Genomic DNA, 17,705 nt, shown 5'->3' with positions numbered 1-17,705 from the left:
AGTTTTTGTTTGTTTCTTTTTTTCCTGTGAAAGAGCCATGCTTTTTCTTTCTTTGTATGCCTCATAATTTTTTGTTGAAAATTGGACATTTTGAGTATTATGATGTGGTAACTCTGGAAATTAAATTCTCATTTCTTTCCAAGATTTGTTGTTTTTGCCTGATGCGGGTTGTAGTTGTTTGTTTTTGTGACTTTTCTACACTATTTTTGTAAAGACTGTATTCTTTGTCATGTGTGTCTCCGAAGTCTCCGTTTCTTTAGTTTACATGTTTGCTAATTGCTTGACAGAGATGTCCTTAAAATCCTGGAGCCAATAAAAGAGAAAGGAAAAGAAATAAGAGAAGAAAAAAGCAAAGAAAAGAAAGAAAAACAATACCTTCCAGGTCTTTGAAGACTGGCACTGTGTTGAGGCACTTCATTGCTTAGCTAGTCTGTTTACAGCTCTCACTTGGCCTTCACTTCCTGCTTTCATTGAACCTAAAGATCAGCCAGAGGTGAAAGGCTATGGTCTTCTCAGGTCTTTTCTGAGCAGGCATCGTGCCCTGGGCAGGTGTGTGGCTTTCTAGGTTTCCCATTATTGGCAAGAGATTTTCAAACCCCTTATTCCCCAAAGATTTTCACTCTCCAAATTTTTATTCCCTGTTTTCTGTGTGTCTGTTCTTTGTCTCAAGTGTTATTTTTTGCTCCAGCTGGCAGAAGCTCACTCTTTTGACTTGTGATGTTTCAGAGGAACATCCTCCTTGTAGTTGCTTCTCTACCATGAGAGAATTCCAAGTCAGGGGGAACAAAGGCAGGCCCCCTGCATCAGTCCTTCAGGAAACCCACAGACAAGTCAAAAGAAAAAAACACAATTCCCAGGAACAAGGTCGACTTGACTCACTCTGGAACCGTGTTCCCACATCAGGAACACAGCTTATCATTTCCAGAATACTGTTGCGGAAAATAATACCAGGGAGAGGGGCAGGACAAGGCTAAGTTAACTGTCACAAAATTCTCTGTGGCCTTTCTCCTGCTTGCTGCAAACCTTTGCCTATCAGCCAGAGTTCCTATAAGGTTGATTCTGAAAGTTTTTGCCAGGTTTTTTGATGTTTCTTGGGAAAGACAGGCCCCTGGAGGTTTGTACTCCACCATTTCCACTGACATCCATGTGTCTAGAAATTCTTTGTTTGTTTGTTTATTTGGGATTTTCTTGAGGAAGACTAGCCCTGAGCTAACATCCATGCCCATCTTCCTGTATTTTATATATGGAATGCCTACCACAGCATGGTGTGCAAAGTGGTGCCATGTCTGCACCTAGGATTCCAACCAGCAAACCCTGGACCACCGAAGCCGAATGTGCGCACTTAACCCCTATGCCACCGGGCTGGCCCTTAGAAATTCTTTCTTAATGGAAGAGTTAGAGAGATTTTTTTCTTTTTATAATACCAAAATGCAATGAAGATTGCATAAAACATTTAAATTTCAGACCAATTTCATCGAAAACTATGTCAAAAAAAATGTTGTGTTTCAATGGAATCTGTGTTTCATCTATATCATACCCTTCCAGCTTATCAGAGTCTAGCCCTGTTCATTGTCTTGAGCTATTTTGCACCTCTTTTTATGTTTAGGTAACTGATAAATATGTAAATGCTGTCTTATCTGGTAATAACTTTGTTTTCCTCCCCTCTTTGGAAAAAGGTGTTACCCCCGTTTGCAATTCCTCTCAGCATTCCTTTATTCCACATAATTTTTTCTATTTTAATTTTCCTGTGAACTGGTTATAACATCTGTTTGGTTCCCTCATATGATAGAAATAAAATAAATTCTTTAAGGTGTTTATTTTTATATTTGTACAAGTGTCATGATTTTCCCTTTTGTTGAAAGTTATTTGTTAATAATTATAAACGCAAATATACTAAATACAAATATTAGCAAGTAGAATCTGGCACCACAATATCATGTTTATCGTATCCCAGGAATGCAAGGCTGAGTCAACATTAGGATAGCTAGTAATATATATTATCATATTATAATATTTAAGGAGGGAAAAAGTCATATGGTATCTTTCCTTTAAGAGCTTGAGGGTTTTTTTTTGTGTGAGGAAGATTGTCACTGAGCTAACATCTGCCAACCTTCCTCTCTTTTTCATATGGGATGCTGCCACAGTGTGGCTTGACAAGCAGTGCCAGGTCTGCACCTAGGATCCGAACCTGTGAAACCTGGACCATCAAAGTGGAGCATGCAAACTTAACTGCTATGCCACCAGGCTGGCCCCAAGAGCTTAAATTTTTAATGGTTAAAGTATAATTTTCAAAATGGTAAAATCACTTCTCATGAAAACACCAAATGAGCATGTATCACAGATTTTATTCAACCCATCAACTGATGAGGGAATCAATAAGATGTTAAAACTAGTCCAGAGACCATTTGAGGAGCCAGGAATCTATAGGTAATTTAATAAAAGAATATTAGTATTAGATTTCTGGGGTAAGTACTAACCTGGTTCATACCCTCCCAGACAATAAATGATACAGGGTAGAAGTTATTTGCATCTCGACTGGACAAAAATTTGCATGCTAACTTCCGTCCCTACAGACTTGTAAAGTAACGCAGGCAATAGGAAGTCCATCAAAGCTGCAAGCCCAACACTGTGCCTCAAGAATGCCCAGTACTCACTTTTGCCTCTTTCTGGTTGAGGCTAATTTTTCTATCTCATTGGTGGAGATAATACGTTAGCTTTCCTGCGAGCTGGCTGGTCTTTTACTGAGTGCAATTTTGACATTTCTATAAACTACATGACTAGAGAATATGTTCCCCAAGCTCTCTTCTTACCAGCAGCCCCGCTAATAGACCAGCCAGTGGAGATGACTGTGATGTCACTGCGGATTTACTACTCGGGATCCGTATCTATGGTTCTAGAGTTAGTTTTCAGAGGTCAGTTTGGAGAGTGAGATGACCAGAACCTGGTTTTATTAAAGAGAAATAGGCAAGCATGCAGGAGTCAGCTTGACTCCAAAAACCTTTGAATTGAGACCTCCATCATTTTTGGATGAGCTCATAGTCACCATGCAGCTTTGGGCACAAATAAATTATCTATGTCTATAAATTTCTTTAGAGTAAGACAAACGGCCTTTTTACTCAGATGTGTTGCCGCTGGAGTTTGGGATCAAGTAGCATAATCTTTACACTGGCTCTGGATATGGTTGATGGTGCTCAGGAACCTAACAGGGCTGGAAACCAAAGTTTTTCAAGTGGGAAAATTCTGAGTGGAGATGTGGAAATAAACAGAGACAATCCAAGTGAGAACAGACAGAGGTTTTGGGTTTTTTTTTAGAGATTGGCACCTGAGCTAACGTCTGCTGCCTATCTTCTTTTTCTTTTTCGTCTTCTTCTGCCCAGTGTGTAATTGTATATGCAAAACGTTGTCATGCGGTGCATGACTGTAAATGGAATTTGTATTTTCAGTCTCTCAAGGAGAGCAGTGATTGTCTTTTTTTTTTTTTTTAAATCTGAAAAGTCTTCAGTGAACTGATGGTTGGTTAGTAAGAGGTATAATGTTGGATGGGTTTCTCTAGTCCCTGCTTGACATGTTCCATTGGACCGTTGGTCTGAGGATTTATTTGGAGGCAATTTCATTTTTATAGCTTCCTTCTAGTTCTCATTTCCTTTCCTCATATCCTGCTGCGTGACCTAGTGCCCTGAAGCTGACATATGGCTGCAGCATGTTGCCCTTTCCTTGCCTGCCCAGAAGTGTTCCATATTCCAAAAAGGCTGTTAGAGCCTCTTTGAAGTCCAAGGCTTTTCCTTTTGCTATTCTCTTAAATTGTCAATAATGCTAACCCAGTCATCTACACACAGAGGGTGATCAATAAGCGATTCTGACTCATTTAAAAGTGTACCTCAGATTCACCACAGCCCAGAGCCTTCTTAGAGAGAAACCGGCTCATTAAAATGGTATCATACCAGGTCATCCTTATTATCTTCCCTCCAAATTATTAAATGTACATGTTACTGAGCAGGGTGCTTTGCAGATTACTTAAAAAGAAAAGAAAATCTATTTTTGATTGTGAGAAAATCTTTGAGCACCGGAGACAGAGTCAGTCTCAAACTGCTTCTGTACTTGAGCAGAATTATAAATTACTCGGTGCCGTGAGGAAGAGAGAATTAGGCTGCTCATTATCAAGGCTCTGGGTAGTCTTGGTCCCACAGGTTCAGGCTGACCCTAGGACTCACAAATTGCCTGCTGGGGAGGCAGTTAATGAATAAAGAACTGAGTGAAGGCTCTGAGGTTAAAAATTATCAAGAAGGGTCCTACATGCTTTAAATAGGAAGACAAATACTCCACATCTCCATTTTCAGCCGTGGTTCTCTGCAGTCAGTGAATTTAGTTGTTTCTATACCTGACTTTCTCACACTGTGTCCGTGTCTGTTAACAACTACTTGTTGGCTTGCTGCAACTCCACTCGCATTCTTTCACGCTCAGTATTATTGCCAGTGTGAAAGGGAGTTTTTTTGGTGCCCTCAAAGGCAGCTTTTATGTCTAGAAAAGGCCATTGAGAGGTTTACTTAGGTTTCTTCTTAAATGAATATTTTATTTACTTGATTCTTTCTTAAGCTTTTAATTTACCTTATAGTCGTTGAATTCTTTTTAAGTCTAGCAAATTTTTACCCTTGCTTTTAAGGAGGATTTTAGAACCTTATTAAATTCCCTTAAACATCTCAGTTTATTAAATTTCCTTTTACATTTAACATTTTACATTAAAATGTTCAATTTTCTTCTCAGCAATACAATTGTCTAACTTAAATACAGTCTTCCTGGTGACTTAACTATTATTAATCTCATAAAGTAACTTATAAATATCCCAAGTTATCTGAAATGTTTCAAGAATGAACATAAATTTAGTAATTGAATTTAATGTCACAAATCTAAATCAAATACACAAGTACACTTTAGAAAATGGAATTACAAAGTTAATAAGCCAAATATTATAAGAAAATATAGTAGTAAATATGCAAAATTTAGTAGTGTAAAATAGCAACACTATGAATTTTTTATTTTCTTAAGATTTTTATACATAGTCCTAATTCTTCCTGGGTGAAAAGATGATTAATCACTAAAGAGACATTTACATCATACCAAAAAATGTTTGGAGATGCCTGCTAAGGTGAGGTTCTAGAATGATTCTTTTTTCTTTTCCATTTTTATTGTAGTAAAAAATTGCATTACATAAAGTTTACCATTTTCACCATTTCTAAGTATATATTTCAGTAGTGTTAAGTATATTCACCTTGTTGTGCGACCATCTCCAGAACTTTTTCATCTTGAAAAACTTGAAACTCTATATCCATTAAACAATTCCCCATTTCTCCCTCCCCCAGGCCATGGCAACTTTTTTATGTTTCTTCCTATGAATTTGACTACTCTAGGTACCTCATGTAAGTAGAATCATACAGTGTTTATCTTTTTGTGACTGGCTTATTTCGCTTAGCGTAATGTCTTCAAGGTTCATCCATGTTGTAGTGTGTCAGAATTTCCTTCTCTTTTAAGTCAGAATTCTGGAACGATTCTTTAATGACAACAGTGAGGGGTTTACACTAAGTCCTAGTTTCATCATACCTTTAAAAAGAGGATGGAGAAGAGTTTTACCTAGTTCATGTCCATGAATTTAAGCACAAATAAGTCACAAATTTCTTAATATAGGCATAAGCTACCTATTCTCCCCTAAGATTTTTCCCACTAGGATGCCTCTTGGATTTTAATACCCCTAACTTCATAAAACATATTTATCTTTCAATACAATATTTTATGGGGAAAATATATATTTATGTCCCCAAAGCTCACTGCAATATATTTTATCAGATTGATGTGAAGGAAGAGGCTTGGGCTGCGATCCAAATACAACTGACAGAGTGACAGAATCAGCGTAGAAGCCTTGACGAGCATGCCACACGTTAATAAAAGAGAGGCGACTCTTATGGTGCCCATTGTGTAAGGGGAGGCATTTCAGAATTACTGCAACAACACGATGTTTAGTTATGATAATTTTGCATCCTAACATTAGAGTCTGTTACTCATATGCAACTGTTTTCTGTATTTTAAGAAATTGTTTGGAGGCTTTGTGTTGATAGTTAACATATTAAAATCTTTCCTATTTAAAATAATTCAACGTAGGCTTCTGCTAACAATTTTGGGCCTAAGTGCCGATTGTCGGGGACAGTTTATTGACATTAATCAGGAAATACCTGCACTTGTGATTGAAAAGAAGTGTGCAGCCCCCACTGAGATTGTTGCCACTTGCTTCATCATCTCAGTTAGATTTTCACTTCTTTATTTTATTTTAATTATTTTTTTTTGCAGTAACGTTGGATTATAACATTATAGAGCTTTCAGATGTACATCTTGTTATGTTAGGAATTCTGTGTAGATTACATCATGTTCACCACCCAAAAACTAAATATAGTCCATCCCCTCACATGTGAGCCTAATCACCCCTTTTGCCCTCTCCCCTCCTCCCTTCCCTTCTGGTAACCGCCAATCCAATCTCCGTTGCTATGTGTTTGTTTGTTGTTGTTTTTATCTTCTACTTATGAGTGAGATCATATGGTATTTGACTTTCTTCTTCTGACTTATTTCACTTAGCATAATACCCTCAAGGTCCATCCATGTTGTCACAAATGGCCGGATTTCATCATTTCTTATGACTCAGTAGTATTCAATTATGTATGTATACCACATCTTCTTTATCCATTCGTCCCTCAGTGGGCACCTATGTTGCTTCCAAGTCTTGGCTAGTGTGAAAAATGCTTCGATGAACATAGGGGTGCATGTATCTTTATGCATTTGTGTTTTCAAGTTCTTTGGATAAATACCCAGCAGTGAAATAGCTGCATCATATGGTAGATCTATTCTTAATTTTCTGAGGATACTCCATACTGCTTTCCATAGTGGCTGCGCCAGTTTGCACTCCCACCAGCAGTGAACAAGGGTTCCCTTCTCTCCACATCCTCTCCAACTCTTATTGTTTCCTGTCTTGTTAATTATGGCCATTCTGACCGGAGTGAGGTGATATCTCATTGTAGTTTTAATTTGCATTTCCCTGATAGCTAATGATGTTGAGCACATTTTCATATGCCTGTTGGCCATCCGGGTATCATCTTTGGAGAAATCTTCATTCAGATCTTTTGCCCATTTTTTAATAGGGTTGTTGGTTTTTTTGTTGTTGAGATGTATTAGTTCTTTGCATATTTTGGATATTAACCCGTTATCTGATATACGGTTTGCGAATATCTTCTCCCAATTGTTATGTTGTCTTTTCATTTTGTTGATGGTTTCTTTTGCTGTGCAGAAGCTTTTTAGTTTCATGTGGACCCATTTGTTCATTTTTTCTTTTGTTTCCCTTGCCCGGTCAGACATGGTACTTGAAAATATGCTGCTAAGACCCATGTCAAAGAGCGTACCGCCTATGTTTTCTTCTAGAAGTTTCACGGTTTTGGGTCTTACATTCAAGTCTTTAATCCATTTTGAGTTGATTTTTGCGCATGGTGTAAGGGAATGGTCTACTTTCATTCTTTTGCATGTGGCTGTTCAGTTTTCCCAACACCATTTATTGAAGAGACTCTCCTTTCTCCATCGTATGCTCTTGGCTCCCTTGTTGAATATTAGCTGTCCATAAATGTGTGGGTTTATTTCTGGGCTCTCAATTCTGTTCCATTGATGTATGTGTCCGTTTTTGTGCCAGTACCATGCTGTTTTGGTTACTATGGCTTTGTAGTATATTCTGAAATCAGGGAGTGTGATACCTCCAGCTTTGTTCTTTTTTCTCAGGAATCCTTTGGCTATTCAGGGTCTTTTGTTTTTCCATATAAATTTTAGGACTCTTTGTTCTATTTCTGTGAAAAATGCTGTTGGAACTTTGATAGGGATTGCGTTGAATCTATAGATTGCTTTAGGAAGTACGGACATTTTTAACCATGTTAATTCTTCCAATCTAAGAGCACAGAATATCTTTCCATTTCTTTGTTTTCTTTCAATAATGTTTTATGGTTTTTGGTGTACAGATCTTTCACCTCTTTGGTTAAGTTTATTCCTGGGTATTTTATTCTTTTTGTTGCAATTGTAAATGGGATTGTATTCTTAATTTTTCTTTCTGCTACTTTGTTGTTAGTGTATAGAAATGCAACCGATTTTTTTGTATGTTGATTTTGTATCCAGTGACTTAACTGTATTCATTTATTAATTCTAAAAGTCTTTTAGTGGATTCTTTAGGGTTTTCTCTATATAAAATCATGTTATCTGCAATGAGTGACAGTTTCACTTCTTTTTTTCCAACATGAATCCCTTTTATTTCTTTTTCTTGCCTGATTACTCTGGCTAGGACTTCCAATACTATGTTAAAAAAGAGTGGTGAAAGTAGGCATCCTTTCTGGTTCCTGTTCTTTGTCTCTTAAGATATTTAAATATCTTTCTGTCTACCTTTGAACACCTTTGGACTTGGCCATATCTTATATTCTTTTCATATTCTTTCTATCTTCTAGAACTATATTTTTAATAAATATTAGAAGATATCTAATTAAATTCCAGGCATCTCCATGGCCTTGTCTGGTTTTCACACTCTTGACTTTTAAGATCTTTCTGTTGATGCTTGTGCATCCAGTATGATCATTTTCTTTACGTATCTGTATTGCCTATGTTTACCTCTTAATCTGAGTTGTCAAAAAAAACCTCTTCTGGGACTGGCTTGGTGGTTCAGCAGTTAAGTGTGCACGTTCCACTTTGGCAGCCTGGGGTTTGCCAGTTCAGATCCAGGGTGTGGTCATGTCACTGCTTGGCAAGCCATGCTGTGGCAGACGTCCCACATATAAAGTAGAGGAAGATGGGCATGGATGTTAGCTCAGGGCTAGTCTTCCTCAGCAAAAAGAGGAGGATTGGCAGCAGATGTTAGCTCAGGGCTAATCTTCCTCAAAGAAAAAAGCTCCTCTGGATGGCTTGTAGAAATGTTTCTAATATTTAGTGTGTCAAATTTAGGTTTTAATTTCTCTGTTTTAATAAATGCTAGCAATAAAATATGTATTTCAAGCTTCCATTTAAACTGCCTCACTGCATTACGATTGACAAAGACATTTTTGTTCTAGTCCAAAACAATGAAATAGCTCATATCATAAAGTGCCCAGAGTGATTCTGTCATCTGTCACCTTATTTTCTTATTTTGCCAGTCATATTAGAAGGTGAATGTGCAACTTATTTGCTTTGCTTTACAAAAGGGTCATAAAGGCAACTAGGTTTTTGTGGAAATAAATGCAAAACATTCAAGTCAGAAGAAATTGTTACTAGCCTTAGAAGTTTGACGAATTTTTGCTAGATATGAATGGGAGCAGGTTAAGGAAGGATAGACCAGTGTACCCAGAAGCCTGAAAGAATCTGAGATCCAAACTGTGGAAAAACCTCTTTTAACTCTAATCTATTAACAACTAGTACCCCTTCTGCAAGAAAATGGAAACAGAAATATTACTATATCAATGGAAGGATAATGCCATTCTAAAGAAAGGGTATGTTCTGAGGAAACAGAAGAAAATTATTCTTCTGACAAATATTAACTGAGTTTTATGTGGGAAATCATCTTAAAGCAATGATACCTTCCAGGTATACCACTGGGCAAGCTATAGTAGAGGTCACACAGTAGAAAGGTTCTGAGAACTCAGACCATCTGTCTGGCCATGACACAACTGTTTGTTCCAGAGAACTCTGGCTCAAGAGATAAAACTATAAGTCAGGAAATTTTACTATTTGTTCAGGGAGTTTCTGCAAACCAATTTTGTCCAGGCAAATACTTTGCTCATTTAGATAAACAGCTCGCCTATTAGGGCACTAGATAGCTGGCTTGGGCAAACACTTTGTTTAACTTTCAACAGTTTACTCATCAAAATACCTTGCTGTATCCATCAGTCCCAATTTATTGTGTCAAAACTATCACAATCAGTAATCTGCCATGAAAGACTTGCTCTAAACCTCGTAAACCCAGCCCTCTAAACCAAAATGTTGTTTCTTGAAATCTCCCTTCTGAGACACACTAAGACTTTCAAGGTGGTGCTCTCCCTTAATACACTCAGTCTAATAAACTTAGCTTTGTCTGATCAACAGGTTTCTCTGATGTTCTTCTGGGGAATTGACATTGACAATCCTGGAGGCTACAAGGTCTGATTGAGACCCTCTGGCTGACAGTTCCAGGCTCTCAGCTCTGAAACCACATGGACCCTTGGGGCTTCTTGAACCTCATGGTCAGGATCTCTCCCACTGCAGTGCTGAGTGCTCAGGGCCAATAGATTCATGGGAAGCCCTCTAAAACTGAGTTTATTTTGTGTTCTTGGAATAAGGATTCCGCTCAGGAATTCTTTGGTTAACTGGTCAGATTTGAAAACTGTAATATTTGGAGGGAAACCTGGCTTATTATTAACAACAGAATATTTTGATTCTTTTTCTGTTCTTGTTACCTTGTGTTGTGAATTCATAAGACAAAATTCAGAGGGGAAAGGATTAACATAGGTTCAATAGTTCGTTTCTCAATCCATCCTCCAGGGCTGACAAGTTCAAAAGGTCTCATCAGACCAGCATCCTTATAGGATCAATTTTGCCTTGGGCCACCTAGTCAAACCTAATGAGACTTTTCTTCAGTCTGGACTTTGTTTCTTTGATAATTACTTAATTTCATTTCTTTTGCTTGTAGCTGGAAGTCTCAAGCCTGTGAGACTTGCTAATTGGCCAGATTCTTACCAAGTGTAGTGATTATCATGGGATCTTCTTTGACACTCTGGGCCACACATGTGCTGCCTTCATGCTTTCATTCATGAACATTTTTCTCCAACTGGCCTAATTTTACCAGAGAGAATTTGGAATTATCATGGACATTTCCGGCAATTGCTGACAAGAACAAGATGCAAATAGGAAGAAAACCTTGGGAGGAGATTCTCTGACTTGTGTGTTCAAACAAGGGGTCACTTTTTAACACAAGAGATCCACTCTTCCAAGTTTTCCCACTTTGGTGATTACTAAGTACCAACTTTTTAATCATAAGGTTTAATGGAACGATTAAAGGCTCTACTTATTGTTTAAATAAATTATAATTCTTTTTTCTCTTGTGCGTATATCTGTAAAAATAGTTTCTTTCCTCTAACCCATCTCCTCTCCTTGCAGAGTTCAGGCAATTTTCCTTTACCAGTGATAATTTCATATCTGTCTTAAGCTGGCTTTATCTTGCTTCGTCTTTCCCCACTTCCTTTCCCTTTCATTTTCCCTTCTCTTTGGAAATTAATTTGTTCATGAACATTGCTCTGTCATTATGTGTAAATTCTAGGAATATCTAGTGCAGATATAAAGTCAAGAATTTCCAAAATAAAAAACGGACAGAGGAAATATTAAATTGTTCGTACTTCTTATGTATGTTTTCCCTAGCCAAGAGTGAAAAGTTAACTGTGAGTTTAAGTAATTGATGTGACTCCCAGCTAGAAAGAAAAACTCAATATTGAGAACCTTGGGCAAAATTCCACAGCCTTTACAATTTTTGATATTTGAGGCTGGCCCTGTGGCCGAGTGGTTAAGTTTGCACACTCTGCTTTGGTGGCCCAGGGTTTCTCCAGTTCGAATCCTGGGCACAGACATGGCACTACTCATCAAGCCATGCTGAGGCAGCATCCCACATGCCACAACTAGAACAACCCACAACTAAAAATACACAACTATATACTATGGGGTTTTGGGGAAAAAAAGGAAAAATAAAATCTTAAAAAAATTTTTTTTGATATTTTGTTGTAGAGATTATTTATATTTGAAAAATCAGGAAAAGATATTCTTAAGTAGACAATTCTTTGGACAAATTAGAGTAATTTAATTTTAGCTTAAAATCAAAACTGTGTCTTCCTACTAATGTTATGAACATGTAAATATATCTATATTTCTTCTTCTTCTCCCCAAAGCCCCCCAGTACATAGCTGTAAATTCTAGTTGTAGGTCCTTCTGGTTCTGATATGTGGGACGCCACCTCAGCATGGCTTGATGAGTGGTGCCATGTCCGTGCCCAGGATCCGAACTAGGAAAATCTTGGGGCACCAAAGTGGAGCGAGGAAACGTAACTGCTTGGCCATGGGGCTGGCCCCACATGTAAATATTTCTAGCAAAATATTTTAGTTAGTACAAGATGAGTTTAATTTTTCATGATTTAAATGTTGAAGATTTCCTACATTAGTTCCATGGATCCAGTAAGTTATCTTTGTTTCCACAAATTTTTTAGGATTAGAAAAACTAAATGAAATTGTAATGAAAGATGTCTTTTGAAAGAGTTTAATTTTTTAAATTCCTATTATCTGGCCCAAAATGTCAACCATGACAAAGTGGAGAAACCTGATTTAAAACAAAACTATGAATCCAGTGTGATTTGTCCAAGATTACACCTTGATAATATGGATTTGGATGATTATATGAAAATGCTTCTAAACTAACTTTCTCTAGAAAGTGTTTTTTTAAAAGACTGATATGAAATATTTAAATTGAGTTTCTTTAATTTCTAGAAATTCTGGGAATATTAGGCTTACGCAATAGCTTATTAACTTGTATAAACCAATAAGAACAGAGCTCTTTTCTTTTGTAAGACTTTACAATCTAATTTGTTAATATGCTCTGTAGGTAGGAAAATATTTGAAATCACCCAAAAGGTGCTAAAGACTTTCCTCAATCCCAGAAAACCATAGAGAGAGTTTGCAGCTGTAGTTCTACGACCACAGCCACAGGTAAAAGTAAACACAGAGCACAAGAACTCACAGTTCAGATATCAAAGAGCTATTCTTCTTTCCAATGGACACAGAAATATTTTCTTAGTTGATGTGTGTTCACAAATAGTCAAACAGAAAAACAAGCCAGATTCTTTGTTGTCTCTTACCTGACAAAGGACAGATCTCCATTATCCTTACAGAGATTGCTAAATGGCAAGACCATGCAGACAGGTTATCAATCATTGTTGTAATCGATTAGGAAACCCTTATTGGCCACACACAAATCAAATGCATGTACACACAGGATGTTCAACGGACTATGCGGTCAAGACCAGCCTACTAGACTGTTCGTTCTTGCTTTTGGTTGTTGTAGAGAGCAACTTAGCTCAAACACCCAGTTAGACAAAACATAGACCAACTAACAGACTTGACCAAGAACTAAGAAAGAAAACAAAAATCAGGAGGGAAAAAGAAAGAAAGAAAAAAACTGGAGAAACAGTATGTCAACAAAGGTAAACTTCCATGGTTGACTGGGAATTACTGCAGGGGCCAAAAAAAGACATGCCTAGGCTTTACAGCTCATTAAGTCCACTTCTTGGACAATACCATTGTACTGAATTCAACAGATAAGTCCATTCAGGTATCTCAGTGGATAGCCTATCAACATGCTAAAGTATAATTTTCAAAGAATTGAAACACAGCTCTCATATAAATATAGAATGAACATGTCAAATATATTGTCCAATTTTTTAAATCGTGAAGAAACTGCCAAGAATAGTAAAAGGTGGGAGATTTTATGATACTTGCAAGCTAAAAAGTTGCCTGCTACGGATTCATGGATGCTGGCAGAAGATGCAAGATGCTAGGGTCAGAGACAAAAACAAATTTATTACTCACAGCACACCCAGTCGCATAAGCATAAGCAAATTTGGTGCCAGTTCTTCAAACTACAATTTCTACAGAGTGATATGAAGAAGGCCAGGTGACACCTGCACATGCAGTGTGTTGCATAGGAACTCTGAGTTTAGGTAATACATGCTAGAATGCCTGACGCCCCACCCCCACCCCCTGACCCCTGGCTCACCATGCCCCACTTGGGAGGCAAACCTATCTCTATCTTCCAAGGCTGTAAGCAAAACTACGATTTCCTCTGGAAGCAAATACTGTGTATCCAAGGCTGTTTGCTATACAAACATTCTTGAAAAGATAATTCAGAACAAAGGCAGTTAGTACCTCTGTTCATAAGACACACAGAAATGTGAGAGATCCATGGAGAATCATCTCCTAACATTAACAAGTAAGATGGTAAAGCTAATTCAAAGGACATTTTGAGGAATTATCTATTTATAGGCACTTGAGTAGAGTAAGGTTAGAATAAGATTGCTAGGTTAGATACAAAACTGGATGCTTCACAGTAAAAAACAAACAAAAAAACCCAACCTAATTCTGGATGTTAACTGTCTATCACACAGAAATCTACAAGATAGCACAAACTTCACAGTATCTGGGCTCTAATCAAATAATAAACAGAATGGTAAAACACAGGTAAAATGCCAGTTTAATTTTCTTAAAGAATTAAATAATCCTAAGATGTTTATATTAACTAATGATCCAGTATGATATTCATTGTGATTTCTTCTTTGACCCATGGTTTATTCAGAGGTGTATTAATTTCTGAATACTTGGAGAGCTTCTAGATATTTTTTGTTATTATATTCTGTCTTTAATCAACCTTGTTGAGGTATAATTTTTGTACCAAAAATTGTACTCAACTCAAGTAAACAATTTGATAAATTTTAACAGATATATAAGTTTCATGATATCACTTTCAATCAAGATACTGACTATTTCCATCAATCCCCAAATTTCCTCAAGGTCTTTTGCTATTCATTACTCTTTCTGCAATAGATATGTTAAAACGATTTTAAAAATATAATATATAAATGATAATCAAAAGAAACTTGGAGTGGCTGTATTAATATCATATAACGTGGACTTCAAAACAAGGAACTATTACCTGGGATGAAGAGAGATATATGATGATCATTCAAATGAACATGGAACATTCTCCAAATAGACTATACCTGAGGTCATGTAACAAATCTCAACAAATTAAGAAAAAATGAAATTATATAAAATGGAAAAAAGAAATACAGCCCTTGACAATCAGGAGAGGTAGACTGGCATGTTTTTTGAGAAAAAACAGAATAGATTTGTTCTAGACTAAAATTCAGTTTGTTCCAGAATATTAAAGAACATAGAGAAAGATAAAACTTGAGTGTATATAGCATGTTGTAGAAACTTTGAGGAAAGTGAATTTTACTTGCCATACTTTATAGTATCTGAGTATGAAAGAAAACAGACAAAATATGTTAAAATTTTGACAATGTTTCTTAATTTTGGTGGGTTTATTTATGAAGATATGATAATATCTTTTATTGCCAAGGACTGAATTAATGTAATACTGGAATTTCATTTTCCCCCTATGAAAATGTAAATTAATCTTGAAATATTTAGTCCGCTTTTAACAAGGGGAATAAAAGGTTATTTTTTACCTTCTGTGTAATCTGCAAGTTTAGCAGAAATTCTGTATATCACTACAATAATTTTCTGTGATATGTGCTGACTTCATTATGTTTCTGATAACTCTTTTAAAAAGTTCATCTCTTCAGAATAGCTGAAGTTCCTTACAATTTTGTTACCTTCTTCTATTTTTATCATAAAATATTCTTGTTATTTTGATTTATGTGTGGTTAGGCTATAACTTGTCATTGCTCACAGGTAATTGTGTTCCTGTCTCAATCAAATGACCAAATTTTTTCTGACAATTCTTTATTTTGCTTCCTCAAGATCAGATCCTAAACTCAGAAAAATAAATTTTTTAGGATGTCTTTTTCATTTTTTTTATTGTGGTAAAAATATACATAACATAAAATTTACCATCTTAACCATTTTTAAGCGGCATTAAGTACAATATGTACATTCACATTGTTTTGCAACCATCACCACCATCAACCTCCAGAACTTTTTCATCTTCCCCGACTGAAACTCCATACCCATTAAACAAAGCTTCCCATTCCTGTCTCCCCCCAGCCCCTGGCAACCAACATTCTACTTTCTGTCTCTATGAATTTGACTACTCTAAGTAGATCATAAAAGTGGAGTCATATAGTAGTTGTCCTATTGTGACTGGTTTAGCTCACTCAGAATGTCTTCAAGATCCATCCAAGTTGTAGCATGTGTCAGAATTCTTTTCCTTTTAAAGCTGAGTAATACTCCATTGCGTGTGTGTACTGCATCTCGTTTTTTCACTCATCCTTTCATGGGTACTTGTATTGCTTTCACCTTTTGGCTATTGTGAGTAATGCTGCTATGCACATGGCTGTACAAGCCTTTGGGGTATATACCCAGAAGTGGAATTGCTGGATTATATGGTAATTCTATGTTCAATTGTTTTTTAGGAACCGTCATACCAGTTTCCATAGTGGTTGCACCATTTTATCTTGGCACCACCCATGCCAAGGTTTCCTGTTTCTCCACATCTTTGTCAACATTTGTTATTTTCTGTTTTTTGAAAATAGCTCTCTTAATGGTTGTGAAATCATATCTCATTGTGGTTTTGATTTGCATTTCTCTAATGATTAGTGATTTGAACATTTTTTCATGTGCTTTTTAGCCATTTGTGTATTTTCTCTGGAGAATTGTCTGTTCAATTTCTTTGCCTATTTTCAAATCTCGTTGTTTATTTTTTGGTTTAGTAGTAGAAGTTCTTTATATATTCCGAATATTATCTCCTAATCAGATATAGGATTTGCAATTTTTTTTCCATTTCATGGGTTTCCTTTTCACTCTGTTAATACTGTCCTTTGATGCACAAAACTTTTTAATTTTGGCATAGACCAATTTATCTATTTTTTGTTGTTGTTGCCTGTGCGTTTGGTGTCATATCCAAGAAAACATTGCCAAATCCAATGTCATGAAGCTTTTCCCATATATTTTCTTCTAAGAGTTTTGTAGTTTTAGCTGTTATGTTTAGGTCTTTGGTTCACTTTAAGTTAATCTTTTGTATATGGTGTGAGTTAAGAGTTCAGCTTCATTCTTTTGCATGTGAATATTCCATTTTGCTAACACCATTTGCTGAAAAAACATGGAATGCTTTACAAATTTGCATGTCATACTTATGCAGGGACCATGCTAATCTTCTCTATATCATCCAATTTTAGTATATGTACTGCCAAAATGAGCACTAGATGTCTTTTAAAACTAACATTAAAATTACCTTTGAGATTTCTCAAAGACCCCCTGGAAAATCACAATGATTTATACATTTATCTTATAAAAAGAGAGATGCCAGAAATGTTTTAGGTTGCTTTGATATACTTTATATGTCTGAATTAACTTATCACTATTATAAGAAATTCATGGGGAGAACTGTCAAATGAAAGGATAATTTTGTACAGATAAAATGTTCTGTACATAAAATTATCTGAGATTGTACATTGTGCAAAATAAATTGACTGGCTCAAGAGATTTGTTGATGCCTTCATTGTCCGTGATATGATCTTATCCAGGGGAAAATATTGATAAAATTCTTATGAAAGAGTTACGTATTATACCCCAATGGAGAAGCTTACTCACCTCAATTTTGACATTTTAGTTACTGTAATAAATCAATCTTATCAATTTAGTCATGCTATGAAGCAGGCAGTTCTGCTTCCTTGGTGGTTATAATACAAAAGCTATTCTTCACCAGATCCAGAGCTATAGTCTTAAATAGTTCTTCAAGACAAGGACTTCAAAAACTTAGGTTATAATGAGAAAACATAATGTGTAATCTAGGTATTGTGAATTACTATACCCTAAAGCAATTTTCTTTGTTGAAAGATTGTCAGAAATAGCCTGAAAACACCACTTTTGCCTTATCAATAAAAAAAAATTTTTTTTAAACAAATCTGTTGAGTTTTTGAA

The 17,705-nt window shown here is 36.2% G+C and overlaps 1 non-coding gene across 1 annotated transcript; it reads right to left on the bottom strand.

Annotated features, from left to right (window-relative positions):
* Nucleotides 1–16,878: 16,878 nt before the first annotated feature.
* Nucleotides 16,879–16,984, bottom strand: LOC139083146 (U6 spliceosomal RNA). The gene has a single exon (XR_011539715.1). It is a non-coding gene; the product is annotated as a U6 spliceosomal RNA (small nuclear RNA).
* Between the last annotated feature and the right edge of the window lie 721 nt (nt 16,985–17,705).

This window comes from Equus przewalskii, chromosome 4 (assembly GCF_037783145.1).
Source record: "Equus przewalskii isolate Varuska chromosome 4, EquPr2, whole genome shotgun sequence".
NCBI lineage: Eukaryota > Metazoa > Chordata > Mammalia > Perissodactyla > Equidae > Equus > Equus przewalskii.
The sequence above is the reverse complement of the archived record's forward strand: the minus strand, read 5'-3'. Positions and strand labels throughout refer to the sequence as shown.